This window comes from Bidens hawaiensis, unplaced genomic scaffold, assembly GCF_021521415.1.
Source record: "Bidens hawaiensis isolate Kalapana, Puna unplaced genomic scaffold, B.hawaiensis_p1.1 tig00040169_1, whole genome shotgun sequence".
NCBI lineage: Eukaryota > Viridiplantae > Streptophyta > Magnoliopsida > Asterales > Asteraceae > Bidens > Bidens hawaiensis.
The window spans coordinates 23,653-49,450 of NW_027505655.1; the positions used below are offsets into that span (position 1 = coordinate 23,653).

Below are 25,798 nucleotides of genomic sequence, written 5' to 3' on the forward strand. Positions count from 1 at the left end.
CACTTACCATTCAGTTGAAAGCGGTTGAAGAGATCCCGTGTTTTTTTAAGCGAGAAGGGTATGATTGTCTTTTTGATTCGTATTTATATTTGGTAATTTGCGTATAAACGGTTACGATCCTGATATTTAGCTTAATCAAAATTAATTTCTTATTTTACGATTCAATTTTTGTACCTAAAACTATCAATTTTGCTCTGTTAAGTACATGAACCAGTTTTTCAAGCGATTTTTGTGATTTTAGTGTTTTGAAATGGAAGACGATCGTGAATGTAATTTTTTGCTGTGTTTGAATTAATCAACTGTAGATGTATAATTTTATAATTTGTATGGTAGTTCTCATCAGTATCACATGATAATTGAATTAGTTTAGTTTTTAGTGTGTTACGAGCGTGTTCATATTAGGACCGTCTTTGATTTTTGATGTTTCATAATACGAACGTATAATGAGCGTGTTACTATTATTTTTGTTAAAATGGGGTTTTTGGTTGAGCGTGATAGAGCGTGATTGGATTATAATTTTTTTTTTATGTTTTGTGTAGATGATTTAAGTGTTTTGGTTGAAGGTCAAGGGGTTTATAACATTACTGAAGTTTCTTCTTCGTACAGACCTGTTAAAGGAATGATGTTTTCATCAATTGATCAAGCATTTGATTTTTATAGTGAATATGCTAAAAAAGCTGGATTTGGGGCTCGTAAAGGTGGATCTTACATGCATTGTGGTGTAGTAAAGACTAAGTACTTTACATGTTGTAAAGAAGGTCACAAGTCAGCTAAAATGTATGATTCAAAAGGTGATTTTAATGAATCAAGCAAGCCATGTTACAAAAGGAGGAAGAGGCCGTCAATTAGATGTGACTGTAGAGCACATCTACAGTTGAAATCTGTTGACTGTGAAATTTTTGAAGTAGATGGTTTTGTTGAAGGCCATAATAGTTGGGTTATATCAAGATTATCAATGTCCAAAATAACCATTTTATTAAGGAAAACGCAGCGGAAAATATAAGTTTAAAATCTTGTTAACCATTACACATAAACCGATTTATGTTAAACCCAATCCAGGATCCATATACGATTATGCATGCTATCAAAACACAACCATAGAGTGTTTAACATACATACCTTCAAGTCCAGAAATCTTGAAGGAGATGATGATTGAATGACGAATCTTCAAGAGAAGAGGACCGCAAGCTTGTATACCCGAACAAGCCTTCAACAAACACCTAGTTGCTAGGATTCTAACACTTAAAAAAACACCCTTGTTCTTCTTCTTCCTCTTGTTCTTGGTTCCGATGGGAGAAGAAAAGAGAGAGAGAAATGTGTGTGAGAGAGAGTGTGTGGATGCAAGTAGTGAACACCAACCCAAGGGGTTGCATGTTCTTGAAAGAAACAAAGAGGAGAGAGGAGAGGGAGGGGCCGGCCCACCTTGGGTGGTTTCCCCCCAAAACCAAAATCCAAATTTTTTAATTCATTTTACATACTTTGTTATTTATCAAATAAATAACATCTCTCTCAAATATAAATTATCCATATAACTTATTTAACATACAAATGCAAATATTTAGAAAACCCATTTTCCAAATATACAAGTGTTGATAATCATTACTTAGATCATATCTAATAATTATCATGGCGTTTGTCTAGCTTGTTATTGGGTATGACCCGACTTGGATCAATACGTACTAGCCACATCAACTCTAATATGTGTCTTGGGCAGATCGATTCCAACAATAATCATAGAATGGTTGCAGATTCTGATATGCAGTTTGTTCGTTCTGCGAGGAAGTTAACACATGTCCAAGAGGAAGCTATTTATGAGCTTTCTAATATGAGCTTGGGACCTGTTAAAGCTTTTAACCTTATGAGGACATAGTACGGTGGTTTTGAAAAGGTAGGTGCAACTAAAGATGATTGTAAGAAATTTAAACAAGGCTTGAATTGTTATATTGGAGAGTATGATGCTGAGATGATTGTTTAGAGATTGTGTGCGAAGAAAACATTTTCATCCGATTATTCTTTTGAATATGATGTCAATGATGATCGTGAGTTAATTCGTATGTTTTGGGCTGATGAGACTTCAAAGTGTAATTATCTTGCATTTGGGGATATTATATCTTTTGATGCTACATTTAAGACTAACAAGTAAGTTTGTGTGTATGTATAGTATTGTGTGTATGTATATGTTTTTGTGCGTATTTTTATATGATTTTTATTGTACAGGTACAAGATGGTTTTTGTCCCGTTCACGGCAATTGATAACCATTGTCATAGTGTTACTGTCGGTGCTGGATTACTAGCTTCTGAAACTATTGAATCGTACACATGGTTATTGCAAATATTACTTAAGTCATTCGGTCATGCACCGAAGGTTGTTGTTACTGATCAAGACCCTGCTATGAAGCAAGCTATTGTAGTTGTCTTTCCAAATAAAGGCATAGGTTATGCATGTGGCATATCATGAAGAAAGTTGCTGACAAGGTAACTTTTCTTATATGTGTTTAAGCAGTTTTGAATAATGAGTGTTTTACAAGCGTTTAACGGTAGTGGTCTTTTTTTATGTTAAATAAGTGAGCGTTTATGAGCGTGACATGATTACATATTGTGACAACGAGCCTTTTAACATGTTTTTTGTGTTATCAAGTGGGGGCTAATTTATGCAACAACGAAGATTTTAAGAGTAGGCTGTGTAACATTGTGTGGACCGATTCAATTAGTCCTTCAGAATTTGAGGAAAAATGGCAGGCTATAATGGTTGATTTTGAGCTTGACAAGAATAAATGGCTTACTGATATGTATGAAATCAGATTTGATTGGATACCTGCGTTTTATAGAGATGAACTTTTGTCTGGATTGATGCGTACAACATCAAGATCAGAGAGCGAAACCCATTTTTTTTGGAAAAGCTACAAATTCTCAATTAACATTAGTTGAGTTTTTCAACCATTTTGATTTTTGTATGGAGATACAGAGATACAATGGCAGAAGGTGTGATCATGATAGTAGGTACACATATCCGCAGTTAGAAACCCGAAGTTATCTTGAAAGGGAAGCAGTTAGGATGTATACAAGAGCTATATTTAATGATCTTCAAGATGAAATGAATGAAACTGTTGGTGGGGTTTCACAATTCAGTTCTTGTGATGAAGAAGGAGGGTTTATGAGGTGTAAAATAATGGATTTTAAAGCGTATGTTCCAGGTTTTTTGGAGGTAATTTACGAGCGTTTATTAAGTGTTTTAGTTTAAAGTTGCTTAAGTTAATTAACAAGCGTTTACTTTTTTTTAGGTTGTGTTTAAGAAGGAAGGTGAGTTTGGTGAAGAGTCTATAGCAACATTTTCCTGCAAAAGATTCGAACAATATGGTTTGTTGTGTCGGCATATTTTCTAAGTCATGAATATGTATCAAGTTAAGAAATTCTCTAAAAGATATATAAATGATCGATGGAGGAAAGAGGCTGCGGTGAATATCAGAATAGTTCCAATGTCAGAGTTTGGTAATGATCAGAACAGGAAGATAAAAGAAATTTCAAGAGAAATAAAGTATGCCGGTGAATACCTTATCAATAGTTATGTTGCAGACATTGATGAATTAATTAAAGTTAGAGATGAGATGAATTTGATGATTGAAAAAGCAGACTTAACTCGGTATGAAAGGGTACGTCCATCTAAAAGGGATAGATTTGCATCTGTTCTAGGTTTTGAACGACCATCAGAAGTTACGGTTCGTGTACCTACTAGAATAAGAAACAAGGGTCGTGGCTCGCATAAAAGAATTAAATCAAAGAAAGAGATATCCATTAGTCGCTCTAGATAGGGTTATATGGAATGTCAAATTTGTCACCTACCTGGCCACAACAGCAAAACTTGTAAAGCATTGCAGCAGCAACCACAACAATGAATTCGTAGTTGGTAAGTTTTTTTTTCGGTTGTGTGTTACGTAGTTAACTTTTTCTATACAAGCATTTCACAAACGTATAACAGGCGTATGACGAGCGTATGAAAATCAAACATATAAGAAAAGAAGGCAACATCATAACAAAAGATAAATATTCTATTTATTTATTTATTTATTACATGGGGTTACACCCCATCAGACCCCATCATCAGACCCCCATCAGACCCCGTCAGCCCCCATCAACCCAAACCCCACCAACCCCCATCGCTCCCTGCTTCTTGATCTTCTCACGCCCATATTCCTTGAACTCCATGTTGGCTAACAAATTTGAAACCGTGTCAGTCAACGTACCGTACACGGAGTCGTAGCATGTTGTCTGCTGTTTGAGGAACTCAGCAGTCTGTGCTTTGAATTCACTGTCAGGTAGCTCCAGGAGTTCATTGTATGCATCAAGAGTTTTTGATTTCTCTTAAGCACATATGTCTGTGAGTGTTGAAGGGCGTTGAGAAACTTCTCGTCATTTTGTTTCTCAAGATCAAGATTGGCCTTGACCATGCTTTTTATTGTTTTATCTGATGAAAACATTTTTTGTGTTTGTTTTTTTTTTTTTTTTTTTTTGAGTTTTTTGTGTGAGATGATTTACAACAATGGAGGTGAAATAGGTAGACATAATTTGGATGTCTATTAATTGTGGGTAGTTGAGATTAGTTGAGATAGAGTTTATTCAATGTCATTTAATTTGGTGTAGGTTATGATCTTCACACAAACTGCATTTTTAATGTTTGTTTTGTTGTTGACATAGTGTAACTTAATTTAAGTGATTTGATGTAGGCTATAATTACAAAAATCTTTTTTATTTGTACTTTAATTTTGGCAGATGGGTTCTTATAAATGTAATTTTAAGTTTTGGACAAAACTAGATTAGATATTAGTTTCTTTTTAACGAGATTCGATGGCTAGCGTGTACAAGCGTCCGAGAGCGTTTAAGTCATGGTGTAATTTTATATATTTTTTTAATCTTTTTGTTTTGTTGTTGACATAGTGTAACTTAATTTAAGTGATTTGATGTAGGCTATAATTACAAAAATCTTTTTTATTTGGACTTAAATTTTGGCAGATGAGTTGTTATAAATGTAATTTTAAGTTTTGGACAAAACTATATTAGAAATTAGTTTCTTTTTAACGAGATTCGATGGCTAGCGTGTACAAGCGTCCGAGAGCGTTTAAGTTATATATTTTTTTAATATTTTTGTTTAGTTGTTGACATGGTGTAAATTAATTTAAGTGATTTGATGTAGGCTATCATTACAAAAATCTTTTTTTATTTAAACTTCAATTTTGGCAGATGAGTTGTTATAAATGTAATTTTAAGTTTTGGACAAAACTAGATTAGAAATTAGTTTCTTTTTAACGAGATTCGATGGCTAGCGTGTACAAGCGTCCGAGAGCGTTTAAGTCATGGTGTAAATTTATATATTTTTTTAATCTTTTTGTTTGGTTGTTGACATAGTGTAAATTTAATTTAAGTGATTTGATGTAGGCTATCATTACAAAAATCTTTTTTTTATTTGGACTTCAATTTTGGCAGATGAGTTGTTATAAATGTAATTTTAAGTTTTGGACAAAACTAGATTAGAAATTAGTTTCTTTTTTAACGAGATTCGATGGCTAGCGTGTACAAGCGTCCGAGTGCGCTTTTGTCCTTTTATTATGATTTTTTACACTATATTTTGGTCCATGAATCAGCAGTTGTTTTTTGTCGTTTTTGTATTATTTGGTCCATGATATTTTTCCATATAAATGCTAAATTTGGTCACATCCATATCCACCCATCTCAAAATCAGTTAAAATGGATGCCTCATCATCATCATCATCATCATCATCATCATCATCATCATCATCTTTCAAGGAAGTGTTGAAGATGAAAATTGTTGAGCAGCTAGCCGCCGACAAAGCTTGCCGTGACAAGCTAACACATCAGTTTGTGATGCTTAATAATAACATGGACTACAGGGATGTTATTAGGAATGTTCTTGTCAAAATGCATAGTTATTAGCTGTTACTTTGATCCATGCATGGTGATAATAACATAATTAGAATACTAATTACATATATATCCTCTTTAGGGGTGTAAACGAGCCAACTCGATTGGTAGCTACCAGAGATCAGCTCACTAAAAACAAGAATCATGCCCGAGATTTAATTATCGAGATACAAGGGCTCGCTAGCTTAAGCCAGGCTATATATTATTTATATCATTTTTGTTTACTATATTAAATTTAAACCCGAATAAAATAATAATGACTACTTATATAATTAAATAATATATATGTTATGTTAAATATAAAACTAGGAATTACAAAAAATATGAAGTAATTAATAAATAATAAACAAGCCGAGCTCGAGCTCTCATATGTTAAACAAGCGGAGCTAGAGCCTTGACGATCTGGTAACCCACCTGGGTGATGTCGTTATAACTACGGCCAGCAAGCGTGTTGAGCTGCATTAAATATTCAAAGTTGCTTATCTGCAATGGAATTAGTTACTTAATTAGCAGGTTTTAACTAATTTTAGATATAATAAATGGCGAATATAAAACGCTACACATGGTACCACCGAGCGTGACCAGCGTTCCATAAGTTGAGTTCGTTTAAAAAGATGTTCATGTGTCTAACACAAAGATAAAAACACTAATATTAGTATATATGCATATAGAGGTAGGGTAACAAAAAGACCCAAATACCCTTAAGTAATACCCGCGGGTTAACCAGAAGTCCCTCATAAGGTACCCGCGGGACATATGAATCATCCGCATAATTAATCTGAAGAAGAAACACCCTTACGGCACATGCGGAAGCACCCTAGCACCCTCAAAAGTCATCCACAAGAGGGAATATCCCTCCGCGTAAATAACCACGAGGTAATGCTCCGGGACAGCTGTCAATAACTAATTACCTTCTAGAAGATGTGCCAAGATACTTTCTTGGGCAATATGTGATCTTTCGGCCAATCAGCCAGTGACACCTGGCAAGGCCGTTATAACCGTGCACATGGCCAATGATACATGTTCAACCTATAACAAAGAGTCACGTGTCTAAGTGGTTATACATGCACATGCAACGTATAAACCAAACCTATCAAAAGAGGACACGTGTCCAGGTGGTTACGAGAGCATCTTCTGAAAAGGACAGCTGGCTCAATTACCTTCCTACACCCTCCGGCTATAAATACCCTCTTAAAACAGTACTTATCATCATGAGGTATTCATTCACTCCCACTGTACTCTCTCAATTTATTTAAGTGCTTATCTTCTACAGAACAGTACTTATTCTCACGCCGGAGGGTGGTTACGGAAAGACCCCCCCCCCCTCTTGTCCTTCTCGTAACGAGCTCACGGTATCTGTTTTGCATGTCTTCGTCACTAGACTTTAGGCAATTGGGTTCATATCGTGTTGGCAGTTAACCGTATCTTACTCTGTTGATTCATTGGATCCAGGACCCATTAGTGGGGAGCGGATCCGTGTTTCTTCATTGGCGCCATCCGCGCTTTGTTTGAACAGCAATTCATTTTTGTTTTCGAGTTACGATATGAGCCAAATTCCTAAAGGGCCGACGGGATCCTCGAACAGAATCCACGTGTTACCAACTTAGAAACGCTTGAAGGAGCAACGTCGTTGTTTGCTCAGAACCTCACTCCTGGTGAGCAGGATGATGTTGTGACACCTGGAGGCTTTACCTTGGGCGGTTCATCAACTCGAAGACATTTCACCCCACTGGCAGAAGATGCTGCAACGGGTACTAGAAATGTCGTAACACTAGATGGTGCTACACCTAACGATTTATGAGGAGTCACAGCTCCGAGAGGTTCCAATTTGGTAGATCTTGGGCGAACTATGAGAGATAATCGCCGGCCTCATTCAGAATTGGACCTCGAGGAAAACTCCGGTGATTCAGCCCCGGTGAGAACTCGTGCGGGAAGTCACAGATCTGAGAGACTCCTGTCTCCGGATGAGTGGCTTCGTGTCCAGCAAGAAAGTCTTGCCGCTGAGTACGAACGAAGGGTACGGAATGAACGTTTTCATGCTCGTACTCTGAATTATGACGACCCTCCTAGGAGATCTATTTCTCCTCCGATAATAGGTAGCCATATTCAGTACAGTCAGCAAAGGGAACAGAATTTAAGTGAAGTGCGAAGGTTGTGTCCTCTTCCTCGTATCAACATGTGCGTACCATTTTACGAGGAAGAATTGGATGGTTACGTTCAACATACCGCCCTGAGAACAGTTTCTACAGCGGGGACAGTCAACTCCCGTCTTATGGAGGGGTTAGCCGTCCGCGCCCGCCTGTCCGCAATGCGGAGTACTACAGCGACGCGGAGCACGATTTCTCAAAACCATATCGCCCAAAATCCTTCGCTGAGAAGTTAAAATTCATTACAAGCATTGCGACAGCTCCATTCCCGATAAACGCAAAAATCCCAACATCTGTCGGGACATACAACGGGATGACGGACCCCAGTGATCACTTGCTGAGGTTCGAAGCAGTTGGAGGAGTTAGCGGTTGGACTCTCCCATACTGGTGTCACATGTTCGCATTGACATTTACTGGAGCTGCACGAGAATGGTTCGAAAAACTACCATGCAGACATATAAAGAGCTGGAAAGACTTTGTAGCAAAGTTTTCTCAACACTTTATTCAACAAAACAAGCACACCTGTGATCCCACGGAAATATTAGATGTTGAAAGGCGAAATAATGAATCCATCGAGGACTTCATTACTCGTTTTAACAATGAGAGCCTTAACATTGGAGGGGTTAGTGAAGATATGCTGCGGGGAGCTTTCCGCAAGAATGTCTGTAGCGATGCTCTGATCCGCACACTGACCGGAAAAGATGGAATGCCCGAATCCTGAGATGAAATCATGACAGCGGCTAAGTTGTTCGCAAGAACTGAAAAAACACTGGGGTCCAGTAGCCAGAAGCAATTACCAAGGGTCGAGTTCCAGACTCCAAGACCAAATAAACAAGCTAAAGGTACAATCTGGTCAAGGCTGCAACCGACCACTGAACAACCGAAGCAGTTCGACGCAAGATCGTTGATTGGCAACAAGAATAAGCGCAACTTTCCGTCACGACCTCCTAACAACAGTTGGACTCAGTTGTCAAAAACCCCTTCAGAGATCCTCACAACTGAGAATTTGACCTTCCGCAAGCCTCAGTCGTTACCGAGGAAATCATTCCTCGACAACAAGAAACATTGCACGTACCACAATGATATAGGGCACAATACAAACGAGTGTATGGCCTTACAAAATGAAATAGAGGCGGCTTTAAAGAACGGAAAGTTGGATCATTTGGTTAAAGGTATACGACCAGGGCTTGGTAAACCTCCCGCAAAGGATAACCAGGGCCCGACAAAAAAGCAAATAAAAGATATGAATGTCCACATGATTCAGGGAGGCCAACAGATCAGCGGTAATAGGAAAGAGTTTGCGGACGAAGAATGGAAAAACGAGCCAGACATTTTTCCACGTATCAGAGGAGGACCATGTAATAAGAACCCTCTGATAATTACAGCTTTATTTGGGCATTACCGGTCACAATACGTGTTCTTCGACACTGGTAGCACATCGGACATTATGTACAAACAGTGCTTTGAACAGCTGGAGGAAGATGATAAAGAGAGATTACAGCCAATTCATGCACATGTCTCGGGGTTCGGTGGGGAAATAATGCACCCGCGCGGTGTCATTACATTCCCAGTCACACTTAGTGACGGGGTCCACTCAAGAACTAAGGAAGTCGAATTTTTAGTTTTACCGGCAACTTCCAAACATGACATTTTTCTTGGACGGGAGGCAATCGGTGATTTCAATGCCCACCCATCCACAGCTCACGGCGCAGTTGGGGTCCCAACCCGCACCGGTGTAGCAATAATTCATGTTAATCGTCACTGCTTCAACACTGAAAGTTCGAAGCCAAGTAAAATTCCAAGACAAAATCAGAGGACTGAATCAGAAAAATGGGTCCTCAACAAGAAATTCCCTGACCAAACTGTGATAATTGGTCCGACTATTTCTGAAATTGTCCGAACATTTCTGAAGCAATTATTGGTGAAGAACCTTGACATTTTCGCATGGCAGCCCGCGGACATGACCAGTGTCCCGCGGAGCATTTCGGAGCACAAGTTGAAGGTGAATCCACTAATCACTCCAATTGTACAAAAGAAGCGAAAGATGGACCCAGAACAAACAAAGGCCATGAATGAACAGGTGCAAGATCTTCTCCACGCCGGGATAAAATACCAAACATGGGTGGCAATCCAGTAATAGTACCGAAAAGCAACGGAACGTGGAGGATGTGTATAGATTTTAATGATCTAAACAAGGCATGTCCGAAAGATTATTACCCACTTTCAGAGATCGACTTGAAGGTAGATGTTGTGGCTCCATTTAAATTCAAGTGCTTCCTCGATGCCTATAAAGGCTATCACCAGATTCACATGGCAGCTGGTGACGAGGATAAAACAGTGTTCCGCACTGACCAAGGAACATTCTGTTACAGAATGATGCCCTTCGGGTTAAAGAATGTGGGAGCCACATACCAAAGACTGATGGATAAGGCCTTCAAAGGTCAAATAAGTCGAAACCTTGAAGTTTACATGGATGATCTAGTAATCAAAAGTATTGAAGAAGATCAAATGTTTAGGGACATAGAGGAAACTTTTGAAACGTTGAGAAGCATCAATATGAAGCTGAATCCAGCAAAGTGTTCCTTCGGAATTGAGGAAGGGAAGTTCCTCGGGGTAATTGTAACAGGCACGAGTTTTAAGGCTAATCCAGATAAGATTCAAGCAGTGGCCCGCATGCCATCTTCTGTATCCCTCAAAGAGGTTCAAACACTCAACGGCAGATTGGTAGCATTAAACAGGTTTCTGGCAAATCACGCTGCCAAATCCTACTCGTTCACCTCGACATTGAGAAACTGTCTCAAAAAGGCACAATTCAAATGGACTCTGGAAGCTGAACAAGCATTCCAGGAAGTCAAGAAGTGTTTAATGGAATTACCCACGCAAACAGCTCCACACGCGGGTGAACTATTAACGCTATATTTTTCGTCGTCTGACATTGTCGTGGGGGCTGCCTTACTGATGGATAGGAAAAACGTTCAAACTACGATCTATTACGTAGTAGAACATTGTCAGACCCGGAAACAAGATATTTGATGTTGGAAAAGCTGGTCTTGGCATTAGTATACGCAACACGTCGGCTCCGCAGATATTTCCAGGGTCATCATTAATGTGTTAACCGGATATAAACTCAAGTTGTGTTGAGTAAACCTGAATTGTCCAGGCGATTGGCAAAATGAGCCATCGAATTGGGAGAACACTCGATAGAGTACAAACCAAGACTGGCGATCAAAGGGCAAGTGCTAGCGGACTTCGTCACAGAAGTTCCGCAGCATAAAGAACAAGAATGTCTAATCGAACAACAACCCCAAGCACCTCCGGAACAAGGACAAGTTTGGTCATTGTTCACGGATGGAGCTTCGAGCAGTGAAGGATCAGGTGCAGGCTTAAGGCTAGTCAAGCCGGAAGGGCATGAATTTACATACGCCATCAAATTAGACTTTAAAAGTACTAACAACGAGGCGGAATATGAAGCCTTCCTGGCAGGCTTACGAATAGCGAAAACGCTTGGGGTGAAACATTTGGAAGCCCGGGTGGATTCAATGCTAATTGCGGGACAAATAAATGGAACATATAAGTCAAAATATGATGTCATGGCCTCTTATTTGTCACAAGCGAGAGTTATGATTCGCGAATTTACCTCCTTCAATGTTGTTCACATTAAGAGGAGTGAGAACAAATCGGCGGACGCTCTAAGCAGGCTAGCCTCAACGAATTTTGAGCATTTTGCCAAAGATATTCATGTGGAAGTTTTAGATCATCCATCCGTCCCTCAGAATCAAGTCCTGATAATCCAAACAGGCGTCGAATCATGGATGAAGCCAATTAAAGCTTACTTATCTTCCAGAGCACTTCCAGCTGGACAGGCTGAAGCTCGGAAGATTAAGCACAAAGCTTTGAATTACCAAATGACTTATGGCATTTTGTACCAGAGATCATTCTTTGGTCCGCTATTACGTTGTGTAGATGCGGAAGACGCAAATTACCTAATCCGAGAAATTTATGAAGGTATTTGCGGACTTCATGCGGGTCCAAGAATGACAGTTGCAAAGATCATGAACGCGGGATACTACTAGCCTGGTATGCATTTGGACGCTGTACAAGAAATCAGAAAGTGCGATTCTTGCGAGCGTCATGCTCCAAACACCCTGCGCCCAAAGAACGAACTGATTCCAGTAACATCTGCCTGGCCGTTTCAGAAGTGGGCTATCGACATTATGGGACCTTTCCCAGAAGCCCCGGGATGAGTCAAATTCTTGATAGTGGCCATTGATTACTTCACCAAGTGGGTAGAAGCCAAACCAGTTGCCTCAATAAAGGCATCAAGCGTGAAAAAAATTCCATTGGGAATTCATCATTTGCCGGTTTGGTCTTCCGCAAGAACTGATAAGTGATAATGGGACCCAATTTGCTGATAGCGGACTACAGGAGTGGTTGAAATAACTTCAAGTCACTCAAGTTTTTACATATGTAGCTCATCCGCAAGCAAACGGTCAGGTCGAAAGGACCAACCGAACTATTAAAGAAGGGATCAAGGCCAGTTTAGGTACTAAACGGACGGGTTGGGTTGACGAATTGCCCTATGTACTTTAGGCATTCCGCAGCCAAAAGAACTCTAGTAACTCAGAGACACCGTTTAGCCTAACCTACGGCACCGAAGCCATGATCCTGGCAGAAATCGGGATTCCATCCGCAAGGGTTCTGTTAATAGATGACAATGATCATGAACTCAGGATGAATCTCAATTTACTTGAAGAAAGAAGAGAATTAGCATCGATCCGTGAGCACAATTATAAGCGACAGCTTCAGAAGTATTACAACTCGCGGGTCTAGACATGCGAATTAGATGCGGGAGATTTTGTCTTCCGCAACAACGAGGCCTCCGGACAGGAGCCTCCGGGCAAGTTAGCCCCAACTTGGGAGGGACCTTACAGAATCAAACAAGTATTATCCAAAGGTGCCTACAAGTTAGAGAAGTTGGATGGGACGGAGATCCCTCGAACTTGGAACGCAACACAATTGAAGAAATGCTATATTTAGCAATCTTATTCGTTCTTTTATTTTGGCCTGCGTGCCAACATAGACTAGCAAGTTATGTATTTTCCTTTATTGTAAGTAGGTTTACGCCCAATTTATAAAGAACTTTATGCTAGTTACATGTTATGTTGATAAGTTGTAATCTTTTATTGGCAAAAACGAAGTGTCGGAGAAACACTTATATTATAATACATAAGACAAAGTGTACCGGAAGGAAAAAAGACTTCTTTTATTGATCAAATGAAATTACAAAAAAGGAAACAAATTTACAGAAGAAAGCATATATGCATCTACGGGACGACATTTTCGTTTTCCGTGGTACGGTTTGCTTCTTCTTCTTTGTCCTCATCAAGGTCCAACAGCTCCTTTAACTTCTCTATGGCATCGTTTTATCCGCGAGTTCCGATATATGATCGGAAAGGAAAAGCTTCAGATTATCAAAATCCTTGGTTTTCTCAATAAGGATTGAAGCAGTGTCCTTGCCAGCCAAAACATATTCCTCCGGCAGCTTGCCCTCGAAAGCAAAGCTATAACCTTCTCCAAAACCCATTTGTCGGCCGGCCTGCTCGGAGGCACGAAGGAGCACCGCAACGCAATTCCCAAGATCGTCACTATTCTGAACATCGGTGATAACCTGTTAAGACACATAAACGTGTGTGAGCATATATAAGTTCGATTTGGTTATGCTAACAAAAAGGTTTGATACCTTGGGAATTGTCGTTGTTAGGAGCCATTTCTTATCCGCTTAAGCCCACATAAGATCCATCTTGTGACCAGCGCACTCCAAAGCTTGATCTCGATTTTTGGTGTTAAGATCGGATAAGCGCTTGTCCTTGGCCGCTGAGTCAGCTTGTAGGTTCTTTATCAACTTAGCTTGTTCATCCAACTGCATCTGGAGAACAGCCTTAGCTTCCTCAGCGACACGGCGTTCGGATTTCTCCGCCTCCATAGCCCGATGACTATCCCGGGCGTCGGTTAACGCTTTAAGAGCGTCTTTCTTGGCGTCTAACAAGTTGCGCTCAGTTTCTTCTAGTTCCTCATTCATGGCCAACTAATCACGACGTATCTCTTGATTGGTGGAAACAGTGTTCGCCATGTGATAAGAATTTGAGTCTAAAAGCTCCTGACGGATGCGGCGACGTTGTCGTTCCTTTTCGGCAGGAGGAAGACTTTCTTGAAGGTATTCATGACAAACGTCTGCATCACTTAACACTGAGTTCCGGCGCAACGACCAGTAAGGGTTATGCGGAGCAGTATCTTCCTCCATTTGAGATGAGGAAGCCTGCCCCCATAAGTAAAGACACTGGCCCCACCTTGATTCCGGAAGAAATGCTCATGACGGGGTGGAGATGTGCGGAACTGATCAACCCCACCAACCTCTATCTACCTAATAGGAGAAGTGTCCGATAAGTTGATCAACTCTTGAATAGTGTTTAATGGCGAGGTTGGTGGAGTCAGAAGCTGTGCAACAGTTTAACTCTGGAGACCTTAAAATTTCCAGAGTAAAACTTTTTAAGCTATCAATAAGCGACAAGTTCAAAATATAACCATAACGGTTCAAAACTTACCCTTGGAAACGTCTTAGGCAGACAGCTCTCGGAGACGAGCCCCCAGATCAAGGACTTTGGCCTTCTCTTTATTATTCTTCTTCTTGGAAGGAGCAGCAACGGAAGGTTGTGCTTTCCTCTTTCCGGCAGCCTTTGAAGCACCCACTTCCGTAATCTGAGGTTCGCCCTCAACGGATTGAGGACCACCTTCCTCACCTATTGATGGATTGGTAGTGGCCTTCAAATCTTGCTTGCGGGTCAAACCTACAATCGAAGGTGAAGGGTTAGTAGCACAAATTAACAACCCCCCTTCACAGAGTGACGACTCTTCGCTAGACGAAAGAAGAACTATCATTCCTCTTAACGTAACGGCAGTTACAGGGCGGGGTTGAGGAATACCTACGCATTTTTTGACAAACTCCTCACCTTGGGCATACATCGCCTCGGAGACAAGAGGCTCCGGAGTGAGGGTAGTCGAGAAAAGAAAGTTATTCTGCGTGCGATCCAAGAAAGGCACGTCATGTTGTGTAATGGGGCGGTGTACCATCATGCCACCCATTTTGTCCACAAGAGTGGAGAGGATCGTACCTTCACCTGCCATAGAAAGAATGTTAAAAGAAAGTAAACTGAAAACCTGGAATGCTACAAGTAAAAACTTACTCCCATCGGAATTCTCATAAAAAGGCTCCAAGGTGGGGAATGGCCACAAACGACTCATCTTGGCGTGCACCATTGCCCCTTCATGAATGGGACGCATGGGTGTTAGAGTCTTGATTAAAGTAAGATACCAGGCACGCCCTTCGTATTCGGAAGCAAGGACTTCCGGCAACTTATCCTTCGGCTTCCGGTGAGTCATTGTAAATGGGATAACATCTTCCCGGATCCAGAAGAACTTTGACTTCCACCCATGAATGTTGCGAAGCCATTCAAAGCCAATAGACCCTTTGCCGGTAGTGGCAAAACCGTACCAGCCCTCACGATAAGTCATCTTGTAGAATACGGAAAACATGCTGACGGAGGGATCATAGTTGTGTGCTTGACAGCAGAATTCGAAGTGTCGAATTCTAAGCATCCCAAAAGGGTGAATCTGGGATAAATGAATCCCGTACGCCGTCAAGATCGACTGCACGAATTTAGTCACTGGCAATCGAAATTCCCGGTGGTAAAATGGTCCAAGTAAACTACCATCTTCTTCGCCGGAGGCGCCGTTGCAATGGCTCCTTTTGACGGGTGTTCGGCCTCCCATTCCGAAGGGAAACCATATACCTTTTTAACATCGTCAAAATCATTCTCCTTGATTTCTCACCCAACTTCATTAATAGCAAGAGGATTTTTCTTCTGGGCAACCATTAGAAACGTAGATGAAAAACGGAAGTAAGAAAGCAAAAGTTTTCCGGTATGATTGAAGGAGAAAATATGTGAGTGATAAGAATGGGTTGAAGACATCAAGGCCTATTTATACTCGTCGCAATTAATGTGACCGTCTGACTGAAAGAGGAAAGAGAAAAGGCGGGCCACAGGATGACTGACACGTCAGGCGGGAGATTCGAAAAAGTGTTTACAGGCTGTATAAAGACGTTTTCCACGTCTTGTCAACCGTCGCTTAAAAATTTCTCTCTCCGCCAGGTCACTGATATCATCCAATGCGCACAAGTTCAAAATTCAAAAAGAGATATTTCACAAAAGATATTATCAACACAAAGTTCCTTCCATTAATATTCAAAAACGATAATTACAAGTACATGAGAAAGAAATTACAAGATATAGATCTTAAGCCTGTCTACGGATTAGGCACAGATGTGTCTTCCGGAGCATTTGTAGAGTCATCCTCGGATTCGTCGCCCTCAGACTCATCGTCAATATACGGCTCGCAATTGCTTCACGCCATCTTCAGTCGAGGCAAACTCCGGAAGCATATTCTGCAACGGAAAGACGAGGTCATCGTATTCTTGGACCCGCATGTCTAACTCCTACTTTGCATCAAGGCTATAAAGTGGATGGCTTTCAAAAGATTGTCCAGACTGAGCAAAAGCCACCCCTTCATTAAAAACTTCCGCCCGGCCGAATGCTTTTGCAGCAGTAGTTAGGTTCACGAAGCAGTCCGTAAGCTCGGTGCTTTTCTTGACATGATGGATGACCTAGCAATAGAACATAAGAAATGCGTTAGAATACATAACTTGAAATACACAAGAAAAACATATATACGCGGAAAACTTACAGAGTTGAGACCGTGATTGAGGAACCATTGTCTTTCTCGCTCAGCACGCTCCGCCCTATCACGGAGCGCTTGCAACTCATTGGAGGTGCGGGGTTCTGCTTCAGTCTGAGACTGCAACAAGGAATCATACGCAGACTGCATTTCAGCAGCAGTCTTATCCTTAAGTTCAGATCGTTCCTTCTGCAGTCTCGGCTCTTCCTCGAGCTCTTGGATCCGGATGGCTTGACGAGACGCTTCGTCCATGTCATCGCCAACTGATCCTTCTTCCTTTGGGTTTCAGCTCGGGAAGCTTCGAGAGTGGCATTAGACCTTTCGTAGGTCTCTTTCCAACTCTTAGCAGCAGCAGCACTCCGGTCTTTTTCTAGCTTAAGTGCGGCCTCGGCGTCAACTTGTTTTCACTTAGCCGCGACCGCCTCCTTCCGCTGCTCTTCAGCCACTTTCTCCGCAACCTTCACGGCCTTGGAAGCTGCACCAAGCTTCCCGCCCATTGTTCGCCACTCCCGCAGGATTTCTTGACAACAGACTAAGCTGTTAGTCAAAGAAATAGATAAGTCAGTATGAAGTTCCTGACGGGAGCGAGTTTGTTTGTATGCCATTTCAGCAGGCGGCATACAGTGCTCAACAAAACTCATACAGGTCTTAGGGTTAAAAACCCGAGACCCGTTGACAATGTCCCAATGCGGGACAAACAAGTCAAAATCTCCTCCCAACTGCACGTTCCCGAAGTATTGAGCGCTTGATGTTCCAAGACGAACAGGGGAGGAGGAAGACTGTTGCGGGGCAGTCTTTGAGGAACCACCTCCAGCCTCATGGACAGAAGGTCCAAAAAAGAAATCACCTTCCCCCCCCCCCCCCCCCCCGACGTAAAAGGCGAGGAAGTAGAATAAAATTGGGAAGCGGATTGTGGAGGAGGATCGTTAACCCTGAAATCCTCCGCAGTGACTTCAGGATTATCAGGTTGAAAATCGATGGCATCCCCACCCTGGAAAAAGTAATCCAGGGATTCAGTAGTCACCGGCTGCACGTTGGACCCCTCCACAGTCGTATCAGCAGGAGGGGTAGCAGTTTTATCTGCCTCCTTCTCCGGTAAAGGAGAAGGCTGTTTTTCCACAAGTGGCGCTGGCGTTAGTGGTTTGCCAACTGCATGACCTTCAGCAATGGACGGATCTGCATAAGACAAATTTAATTAGATCTCATCTTCAAAACAACATAAAAAAGTTAACAAGCAAGAGCTCACCAGTCATCGTTCCAAGGCGTTCCGCAAGGCTAGGGGGAGGTGACTTCTTTGGACAATGAGTTCGACGTTTCTTCATCCTCGGTCGTTTCCCGGCATCCGCAGTGCTACCACCCGCATCACTTGCCTGGGAAGCTTGAAAAGATCTCTTCCGGTAAAGCTCTGCTAACAAATGTGAGACAGATGAAATCTCAGTGGCATCATCTGAGCTTTCCTCCTCAAGGACGGTAGAATCATCACTTAAAATAACGATTGTCCCTTGGAGGTCAGCGCGTTAAGAGGCGGAGAGTTCAGGATGTACGCACCTGATTCGAAGATAGCCTCCGAAACGACTGGTTCGGCACGCACTCTGACTGGGAAAAGAAAATATTTAGCAGTTCTCTCAAGAATAGGCGTATCCTTTGCGTCCCGAATAGTTTTACCCACACAGCCCTTGTCATCTTCCAGGGCATTCAGCATTGGACCGAAACCTGAAAATAAACGCGAAACTTAGCAAAAGAACTTCCAAGAAACAAAAAGAAAGTGACAAGGTAATAAAATTATGGCCATCCAGCCCAATGAAAACAGGCTCCATAAAAGGAGAAGGACACAGCCGGCTCCTGCCCGCCCATACAAGGGCCTCCTCTGGAGGTACCCGCATTGGGGTTGGCGAAGAAGTCAGCTTGCGAAACCAGTCGCGCTCCTTGTGGGCAGCAGGAGTAATGTCAATCAGAGCGTCGTTGACACCACGACGGATCATGGCCTCCGGTACTACATCCTCAGAAATCCAAAAGAACTTCTTCTTCCAATCTTTGGAAGTATCCTCGGTCACGTTGCCAACGATTCTATCCGGAAAACTATGGCAAGTGAACCACCCATTCTGGTTGGCCATTTTGTAGAAAATAATGAACCGGTCTAACCGTGGCACTATCTCATGTGCCATACACACGAACTCGAAGTGACGAATTCGCATGACGGCACGAGGGTGAAGTTGGGATAAATGAATCCCAAACGCCTTGACCACTCTTTGGAAAAATTTCGTAATGGGAAGGCGAAAATTCCCACGGTCAAAGTAGTCGGCATATAAAGCCATCTTCCCAGGGGATGGAAAGCTGGCAATAGAGCCGGCAGGAGGGAACTCCAGTCCCCACTCCGGTGGAATACCATACGTGTCAATAAGTTTTTGGTACTCATCCAGGTCCCACTAGACCTCTATTTCATCAACCTCAGATTGCACAGCTGCCATTACGAGAAGCACTTAGTGAAATATTGAGTTATTTCAAATCAACAGAAAGATCGAAGGTTTCAGAGAGAACGAGCAAGTTAGTATTCAGAATTCAAAAGGCGATAAAACTTCAAAAATAAGTAACTCCATCTATTTATACTCGCCGCAATTAATGCGATAGAATGCGAACAGTGGAGAGAGAAAAACCGTTCTGGTGACTGACCGCCACGTCACGCGGGAAATTCGAAAAAGGCAAAAAGTTGTACAGTCGGGTACAGTGACAGCCGTCAAACACGTCATGTCACCTGCACACGCGCCTGCGAGTAGTCAACTTGTCCTTTTTTCATGATTATCTACAACAACAGAAGATATTTTCTACCCAACTTGAAAAAATAAAAAGTCCCCAAATACGCCTTAAGTCCAGAATTTCACCCGCATAAAATACATCACACAGAAGAAACACTGGACTGGGGGGACTTATAGAGGTAGGGTACCAAAAAGACCCAAATACCCTTAAGTAATACCCGCGGGTTAACCAGAAGTCCCTCATAAAGCACCCGCGGGACATATGAATCATCCGCATAATTCATCTGAGGAATAAACACCCTCATGGCACATGCAGAAGCACCCTAGCACCCTCAAAAGTCATCCGGAAGAAGGAATATCCCTCCGCGTAAATGACCACGAGGTAATGCTCCGGGACAGCTGTCAATAATTAATTATCTTCTGAAGATGTACCAAGATGCTTTCTTGGGCAATACGTGATCTTTCGGCCAATCAGCCAGTGACATCTGGCAAGGCCGTTATAACCGTGCATATGGCCAATGATACATGTTCAACCTATAACAAAGAGACACGTGTCTAGGTGGTTATACATGCACATGCAACATATAAACCAAACCTATCAAAAGAGGACACGTGTCCTGGTGGTTACGAGAACATCTTCTGAAAAGGACAGCTGGCCCAATTACCTTCCTACACCCTTCGGCTATAAATACCCTCTCAATCATCATGAGGTATTCATTCACTCCCACTGTACTCTCTCAATTTATTTAAGTTCTTATCTTCTACAGAACAGTACTTATTCTCACGCCGGAGGGTGGTTACGGGGAGACCCCCCCTCTTGTCCTTCCCATAACGAGCGCACGGTGTCTGTTTTGCAGGTCTTCATCACTGGACTTTAGGCAATTGGGTTCATATCGTGTTGGCAGTTAACCGTATCTTACTCTGTTGATTCATTGGATCCAGGAGCCATTAGTGAGGAGCGGATCCGTGTTTCTTCAATGTATGTGATATATGATTACAATTGTCTAAGATACACGTACTTTAACCAGATTTAAAAAAAAAAGGAACCTGAGTCGTCAAGTAAATACTGTTCAAACGGGGAGGACGTGCATGAGCAATAGCTCGATATACGCGTGTTCTAGACTCGGCATTCTGGATAAAGTCAACAGGTTGAAAGTCAAAGGTATCAATGTAACATAATACTAATAATAATATGTGCCTATATGGTTACATAAAATACCCCAAAGTCGAAAAAGAAGTTTGACCGATCAAGCATAAATAACTCTAGAGCACTTCCCCGTAAGAGATATCTGTGACAATATTACGCACAAATGTAGGTATTAATTTGTTCAAAATAAAAATAGTTTGTTAATTTATTTATTTAACCTCATGTCGTGTACTTGATGAAGAGAAGCCGTCAACCAGCTTCGGTCCTTATCTTCAACCTTTCTCTCAGAATTATCAATAAAAAAGTTGATTTTTCTAGTTGTTATCTGACAAAAAAAAACAATATTGTACATATGTTAAGGCTACATGCAAGGACCTATAGATAGATTTATCAATAAAAATTCAAGTAAAAGAATAAACCTAACTCAAAAACTTTTGGAATCGTTTGCTACATTATTATAATTAATAGTAACCATTAACCAAGTTTCATAAATGTCCCACTAAAGTCAGTCAAGTCAAAATATCTCATTGTTTTGTTCCAGTGTTCTATAACCTTTTTTTTATAAATGTTATATTTTTTTTAAGTACATATGAATCTTGATTACTATTTAACTGAGTATCTTTTTTTTCAATTTAACATAAATTGATCAATTATGAGACTTGGTTAGTACTTAACGAGTTGTTTCTTCAGTATTATCTCTTGTTTTGATTTTTTTTTTATTTTTTTTGTGGGGGGGTAGGGGGGGATCACTAAAGAATAACCAACATTCATATATGTTTTATTTGCGCCCAATACGTTTTATTTGCGTGCCTCAATATATAGGAAACAAAAAAAATTTTAAACAAACTTACAAGGGGGGCATGGGCTAAAGACCAGTAAATATTAATGATATTGTATGTAGCTTTATGAGTCGGGGGTCTCTCTGGAAGCAGCCTCTCTATTCTCTCGGATAGAGGAAGAAAGACTTGTCTACATCCCACCCTCCCCTGACGCTACCGATAGCGTGCTATGCGGTGGGATATACAGGGCTTAATTGATTGATTGATTGAATCTAGATATTTAACACAGATAAAGAAAAAACTGAGTGACTTTAGTGGAGTACTTGGAAAACTTTATTATTGTTGGGTGAATCTTTTCTCAAGATTTATAGGCATTATTATGGAAATGTTAAGTTTTGTAATCATATTTGATCAGTTATGTATAAAAAAAACAAAAAAAAAACCTACAATACCTGAAATTTTCCATGTTGAACTCTTAGTGGTTGAACCATCAATGCTGGAAGCTCAAAAATAATAATCTCATACGGGCCGACTGCAAACGGGTTCTGCACAAGATCTTGATAATTGGACACGTGAAGCTCATTAGAATCCGTCGAGACCTGAAAGTGATGGTCAGACGTTACAGATGCTCTTGTTTGGATATCTTCATACAACCACATCTCATCTGTATTCAAATCCATGCTAACAACTGAGTCTAGTCCATAATTCTCATTTGCTATTTCTGTTGACACGATCTTAGAGCCAAGATAGCGTTTTCTTTATCACGCTCCAGCTGCACAGGATCTGAGCCAGTTGCAGTAACACCGGAATGATCTGAGCCGTTAAAGTCCCTCCTTAAACATCTACGTTTTCTTGAAGAAGTTTCCATGAAATCAATTTTCCAAAAAACCTATGCATTGAAAAAGGTTCCATTTTTTATTTTTTATTTTTTATTATCATTTACAACATTTATTTTTTTACAAAAGACGATCAAGCATTGTAGCGTACTCGTTTAGGGTTGCAAAGAGTTTTACTCAATAATCCAAAAAGATTGTCCGTCTCAATCAAATAATGTATGAGTTTACGCCACGCGCGCATGCCTATACATAATCGATGTCGAGCTATAAAATCAACTCGACCACGTCTATCCACCTGTATATATAAAACCAGAATTCGTCTAAATTCTGAAACTTGTATCAATAAAAAATATGAGATTTTGAAAATGCACTTAAATATTTTGAAAAGACAAAACTACTTGTGATAATGCATCAAGTTATTATAGGTTAAATTCATTGTCTTTACAAAAATCTTAAAGCCATTTAAATTTGTTGTTTAATGAAAAGTTTTTAATAAAGAGGAACAAAGATACCTCGGATCGTTGCATGTTTCTAGCAAAAGCTAAGCTCTGAACAAGAAGAGCAACAAACTTATACGACAACGCATTGAAATCATTCCCGTAAACAAAATTTGAATCAACCGAATGCAAGCATTCCATCCAAGCAGTCCCCATTGCTTCTGAAACATTCCACCTCATCACACGTTCCATGTCGCTTTTACTCCGCCTCTGTGATGATGTGGCCATAGCCACTGCACTAATCCCTCTTCCCGACCCAATTTTCGCATTTCTCTCAAGATCACGAGCCGCAGCCAAAGCAGCTGCACGTGCAGTCGCTCTATCTTTTAAAGATTTCTTGGATGGTTTCAACGGTTCTTGAAAGCTTGAAAAGGTACAAAGTTTTGCTGACTTTTTTTCGAGTAAGGAAGACAAGTCCCGTTTTAGATGCACGTCTATAGCTGGAGTAGCGGCAGCAGGGGCGGTGGTTTCACCGCCACCAGCACCGGCAGCTATCATGGCTAGTGCCATTGCAGCAGGCGGTGATGCAAAAGCAGCAGCCCATGCAGGAGTGATCATAGCAAGAGCACTCTGGTCATGTCAATAGAATGCGTTAGTAGGGTCCACAAACGCACTCGGATGAAGGGGTTTAAACGAGCTACTCCAGATCAACTTCGTTGAAAGCTCAAAGAGAGCCGAGCTTAAACGAGCTCAAGCCTTAAAAAAAACTTATTTGATAAACGATCTTGAGCTCGAGCTTCACTTATTGAGCTTCAATTATATAATGTTTATTTAATGTATCAAATATAATAATATTTATTATAACTAAAATTATGATAAAATTACTAAATAGTATAAATTGATTATTAAATAAAATTGAGTGCGTCCGATCTTGAAAAAACAACTCACGAGTTGACATTAAGTTTTAGATATAGAACTCGAAAGAAGCCATGCTGGAGCTCAAGCTCTCGTAAGTCAAAACAAGCCAAGCTCGAGACTAGTTGAGATCAGGCTCGGCTTGTTTACACCCCTAGACTAATAAATAAGGAGAGAGAAACGCGTTAGACCTCTATAGGTGGTGACTCAGGGTCTAAGAGCGGGTCTTCAACTCCAAGAGGGTTTGATCCGTTCGGGGGAGAAAGTTCATGAATTTTGGCTAAAAGAGGATATTAGTATGTAAACTAAACTTATTAATATTTATATTAAGTATAGGGGTCTGCTTGTAATTATTGTATTTACTAGGGTTGATATGTAATTATTTAGTCTATAAATAGAGAATGATGTCAGACAATTTACGTATTCAGTATAATCGAATGTTCAGTATTTGTTATTCAAGAATTCACGTTTGTATCATCATCTTGTTCTTATTCAATTGAGAATTGTGTGAATTGCTCTTTGATTTCCAACAGAGGACGCCACCGCCTTATTACCTCTAGAAAAGGCGGGACCACTGCCTCTAGATACTTTTTCCGTAAAGGGAGTCTGTCATGGCTGATAGCATGCCATACCTGATATGATGAAACTGACATAACCGAACTTAAACAACCTAGCCCAAATCAAACCTGAGGGTTTGGTTTAATGTTTTTTCAGGAAAAAAAAAATGAACTTCCGGTTTGATTTTTCGGTTTTGTATGTACCAAAAACCGAAAACAAATACAAAAAACAACTTGTGTTATTGAGTTTATGGATTATAATATCTTATTTTTGAATGTTAAGTGATTTATAGAATAATAACTAATTATTTTGGGGCCAAACTCATCATTTTTTCGCCCAAACAACTTCAAGCCCAAAAAGCAAAACCGAAACTAAACCGAACCCATTGTGAAAACAGAAAACTATTATGCCTTAAGCAAGAGTGGAACAACTAAAGCATATTTAACTTTGAGCACTCACCTCAAATTATACAAAAAACTAATAAACTAAATAAGAATCTCTAAATATAATTAACAGTCTTATAGTTATAGAACAAACCTCAGAATACAAAACACATGATGTGACCAACACTCTTTGCCTCTTTGACTCGGAAACTGGCATGTGCAAGATAGGAGAAAGCACGCTGTTGTTCATCACACATGAAAACTTAGTCTCATATTTATTCTTAGAAAATGACAATATTAAAGCGCTATACCTCCATAACAGTTCTGCATTGGGCTGTGTCATTAACGTTCGAGGACTGCTTTTTAACGACGAGGTGTCACTTTCATGCTCTCCGTGTAATCTTTCAGACAGTCGGTCATCAATCATGCCGTTTTCACCATCATTATAATCGTCTTCCCTCAAAGAAAGAAGCGTCATACGAAGCATGCAAAAGAACGGTTGATCACTGTCCAACAAATTGTAACCCGAACCGCTACTGAGTCCAGACTCATCTAACAATAAAGCTTGTAGCAAGGAAACACATTTCTTTATTAATGGGATTTCAACCCAAACACCATTTGGATCTTTTTCTAAACAAGATTTCCATGAATCAAAGCCGCTGCCACCGCCACCAAAGACTGAACTTGAAGGTTGGCCCAACCAGTACCATAACCGGCTTCTGTATTTCCATCCTTGGGATAAATATGTTGCACAGCTTCCATATGACACAAAAGCACAGGAAACCGAGCCATACGGTTCAGCTGCTGCTGCAGCAGTAAGTTGGTCCATCATGGTTGCTGAAATTTCTCCTTTATCATCAGCCATAGAAGCAAGAACCTGCTGAGAATTAATAAAAACCGAAATGACTGAACAGTTAAGTCCGGACCGAAACTATAAAAACTGACAAAAACGATTTTTATTTTTGAATGTTAAATAATTTATAGAAAATTAATAAATGGTGTAGCACAAAACTTTTAAGCCCAAATGTGTAATAACTAGTTAAACTTAAATATAATTAAGAAAAAAAAATTAAGACATGGTCCAAAAAATTTCAGGCCCAAATGACAAAACCAGGAACT

At 40.6% G+C, this 25,798-nt stretch overlaps 1 pseudogene across 1 annotated transcript in view; it reads right to left on the reverse strand.

Annotated features, from left to right (window-relative positions):
* Positions 1-4,119: 4,119 nt before the first annotated feature.
* LOC143614535 (BEACH domain-containing protein C2-like) overlaps positions 4,120-25,798 on the reverse strand; it is a 33,339-nt pseudogene continuing 11,660 nt past the window's right edge. Inside the window, exons 10-23 of the transcript XR_013150303.1 lie at positions 24,991-25,556; positions 24,834-24,918; positions 24,276-24,370; positions 23,930-24,029; positions 22,899-23,453; positions 22,538-22,681; positions 22,280-22,439; positions 22,003-22,214; positions 20,990-21,096; positions 20,844-20,913; positions 20,672-20,755; positions 6,504-6,560; positions 6,349-6,417; positions 4,120-4,290 (exon numbers count right to left, since the gene is read on the reverse strand). The product of XR_013150303.1 is annotated as a BEACH domain-containing protein C2-like (transcript). The remainder of the gene's footprint in view (positions 4,291-6,348; positions 6,418-6,503; positions 6,561-20,671; positions 20,756-20,843; positions 20,914-20,989; positions 21,097-22,002; positions 22,215-22,279; positions 22,440-22,537; positions 22,682-22,898; positions 23,454-23,929; positions 24,030-24,275; positions 24,371-24,833; positions 24,919-24,990; positions 25,557-25,798) is intronic.